This window comes from Rhagoletis zephyria, unplaced genomic scaffold (assembly GCF_001687245.7).
Source record: "Rhagoletis zephyria isolate East Lansing unplaced genomic scaffold, Rhagoletis_zephyria_1.1 Rzeph_scaffold_27373, whole genome shotgun sequence".
NCBI classification, from domain to species: domain Eukaryota; kingdom Metazoa; phylum Arthropoda; class Insecta; order Diptera; family Tephritidae; genus Rhagoletis; species Rhagoletis zephyria.
Genome location: NW_016184430.1, coordinates 1 through 3,753, shown reverse-complemented (window position 1 = coordinate 3,753; position 3,753 = coordinate 1). Strand labels below are relative to the sequence as shown.

The window sequence follows — 3,753 nt, the reverse complement described above, 5'->3', positions numbered from 1 at the left end:
CCGCGACGACGCCTTGGCCAGAAAGTGGGTAGAGTTCAGCCGGCAGGAGAAGCCATACCATTTAGTCACCAGCGTAATATGCATGAAGCACTTTACGGATAAGGATTTCATAAGTAAATATCATTTACTTTCATTACTTATATATGTCGATATCTATGAAAAGTCTTAGGAATCGCTAGTCGACCATCGCTTCGCCGCGACGCACAGTGTTTCGACTATATGGAGGCAAGTAGAAAAAAGTCATGGTGACAGTTGATAAAAAAAACCGGTTAGGCTTAGAGAGGTAAAAGTAAAAGTCATAAATACCAAATTTTATTTATTTACTCCCCCCTCTTCTTCACGAACGATAAATTTCCAAAAAATACGGGAATCTGCGCCATACCGACTAATCAGTTTAGTTGCCTTTGGCGATTAACCCATTAAAGGAAGTGTTTCTTTTTCAACTATAATCAATTGTTTAAATGTCGTGAAATATTTAGGTGCAGGTATTTATCATTTATTGGTACTTTCCTATTTTCTTACCAAAAAGTTTACTATGATATGTAGATGCTAAAGATTATTAGTAAAAAAAAATGTGAGTACCAGACCGTCAGGCCTTGAAATTGGACGAATGTTTTAAAGAATTTTATGTAGTTTTCGAATATATAATTTGATATTTGCGCGCGACTTTGCAAATATATATAATTTTTGATTTTCTTAATTTTTGATTTTCAACGTCTTTTGCATAATTTCGCGAAAAGAATTTTTCTAACAGTGAAAAAATCTCACCAAACAATGGGAAAGCGAGTATTTATACCTAAGTCATTTTATAGTATAACCTTTTTTTGTGAGAGTGGAAAGCAGGAAACAAAAGTTAACCAAAATTCCATCACATTTAATGATTGGGCCAACATTTTTTGTGAGTTTGGGACGTTATAGTGATCCAATCTTCCCCATATTTTATATTTAGGTTCTAACTAAATTTCATCGAAATCGGATGAAATTTAATGTTTCCGCCCAAACGAGTAGAGGGCGTGGCAATTATTCCATCTTTACAAAATTTCATAATTATCTATTTCTAAGTAAAACTAGAGCACATGTCAAGTTTCAGTGAAATCGGTGCAGGTTTACTATTATTTCCACCTGCCTGCATATAGTCGAAACACTGTGCGACGCCGTGCCAACCATTTTTGGGTGGGAAATAGATCCTGCTGCGGTGTGTGAGTCACAAAATGACAGCGTTGAGGAGGTCATTGAGCTACAAAATTGCGAAGGTAGCAAATATTATACTATAAATATTATAATTAATGTCAGTGGTTTATTAGTTGGTTTAAATGAAGGCGATAAAGAATCTCGGCCCAGGGTCGGTACTGTTGATGCTTCGACGTCACCTATCCGTAACTGTGTATACTATGATAGTGATCTTCAGGAAGTGGAAGTGTTGAAAGTTTTAAAAAATCATCAAGCGTCTTTTATACAAATATAAATTTATTTATTTGCAGGCAAGTTATATGATTTAGCCAAAGGCCCTTTTCGGGGCCGCCAATTAATTAACAAAGAGATTAAAATTTTATGTTTAGATAAATACATATATACCAATCAACAAGAGGCCCTTTTCAGGGCCGCAATTAAGTTGACAAAGAGATTAAAATTGTATATCCTATATATATTTATGTTCTTAAAGTATATATGTATGTATGCATGTATCTTTGTAATAATTATCATTTAAGTTGTATAATTTTTTTACTTAGATTTAATAGCAATTACCTATTTTTACACATCATTTTGCTTCCTTATAGTTAAACTTAACTAAGTGGATAAATGAAAATATAATAATACATATTTTATTCTTCAACGTTTTGACCACTGCAAAATAAAGACTATAGTAGTAAAAATTTCAAATCGAATAAATGTTTATTAAAACTATACCTCATTGCACTAGCTTCCAAAAACAGAGAAGAAAGATAACTACTATGACGTACTGAGCTCTGGTTGTTGATGCAAGACTATTTTGCTGAGACTGACGCGACACACACCAGTCGCGTATACCCTCCATCCAGGGGTACCAGATTTTTGTGTGATGATCTGTTATAATTTTCAAATACCCCTTCCGGACAGCTTCAGTGGCATCGGCAGCCAGCTGATCACATTTCACATACCTGCAAAATGATTGAAAAGCAACAGTTATAATATTTATTCGCAAAGTAATTTACGAAACATACCATTGTGGCTTAATCATGGGTTCAACTACATCTTTGGAACGACTGTAGAAGTGCACGACCATAGGATTATTGACGGTCTCGCGATACAAGCCCAGTTCTTTTAGTTTTTCTAGTATGCGTTTATGGCAATCAAAACGTTTCATGCCCTTAAACTCGCCGTAGTCACCGATGATATAACCATCGTCATTGAATATAGTGATGATGGGCGGTATTGTAGTAAACATTCATTTATGTCCTGGCATCCTACTGGTTCATTTCCCATAATCCAGCCATCTTTGCAGTTACGACAAGCTGGAGGATGAATGAAAAAAAGAAAGGCATATTTTTAATATGTTGAATATAAAAATAAAATAATTGTAATAACTGCATGAATGCAAACCATCAGTTTACTTTATTACAGTTATAGCAATGAACATAACCTTCACTCAGTTGTTGTAATAGCTTAAAAATTATTAAAATAATTTTGGGGAATGTTGTTGAAGCGACAACCCTTATACAGATATACTATCAGCACACTTATTACAATTTTCACCTGTAAATCCAGCATCACAGGCGCATTTGCCATTATGTACATTTACGATTGCCAGAACCCTTACATTTTCTTATGATGAAGAAAAATACGTAAAATCAAATTAGGAATAGTGCGCGGTTTCCAACCACGAAACTTTATTAGTCTGCTCCTGGTGTACGGGAGGTTTTGCAGGTTTTACAGGAAGCTATTCCCGTGCGCCACGTTCACATAACGTTTATTTAAGGCCAAAACAGCTTTTCCTGTAAAACCCGCAAATCCAGAAGTAGGGCAACAGGCTATATATGTTTGTGGTAGGTTTTAAGTCAAATAAAACTTTTAAACCTTAGCGGCTTTAACATTTTGAGTATTAATAAATTGCAGAACCTTAAATCGAACTCACCATTTCCATTGCAATCTGTGCATAGCTTATATTCCGGTCCAAAGTGACCACCAGGGCAACACAGTTGCAGCTTGTCAATGCATACCCAAACATGTATTTAGGTCAGGTGAATCGCTTTGTTTTTGCAAGAACCAATCTTCTAATAGGTGCTCGTGATCGTTGGCCATGGTATGACACTGATCTTGTCCACGTTTAACATTACTACAAAACTTCTCTTGAACCTTGACCAAACGCACTTCACTGGTTTTAAAAGAACGTAGTTTTTGCTCTTCCCAAGCTGAATCACTTATTTTTTCCAAACCCTGTAAGCAAAGATTTTAATAATACGACACAAGTTTGTTATTACTGCCACACACTCACCAACTTAAATGATTCCACAAGCACAGTGCATGATCTACAAGGCGGCAACTTAGTTGATTTTTCCTTTTGGTCTTTTGGAGATTTGACAAAAGCTTCCACAGCTTCATAGTTCTCAAACAGCAACACAAGCCCGCATACTTTTAAACACGACATGTTAAGTTGAAAACGTTGNTTTGGAGATTTGTCTAAAGCTTCCACAGCTTCATAGTTCTCAAACAGCAACACCAGCCCACATACTTTTAAACACGACATGTTAAGTTGAAAACGTTGAAATACCACAA

At 35.6% G+C, this 3,753-nt stretch overlaps 1 pseudogene; it reads right to left on the bottom strand.

Annotated features, from left to right (window-relative positions):
- Positions 1 to 2,765: 2,765 nt before the first annotated feature.
- LOC108382527 (cysteine-rich with EGF-like domain protein 1) lies at positions 2,766 to 3,724 on the bottom strand (annotated as a pseudogene).
- Positions 3,725 to 3,753: the final 29 nt, after the last annotated feature.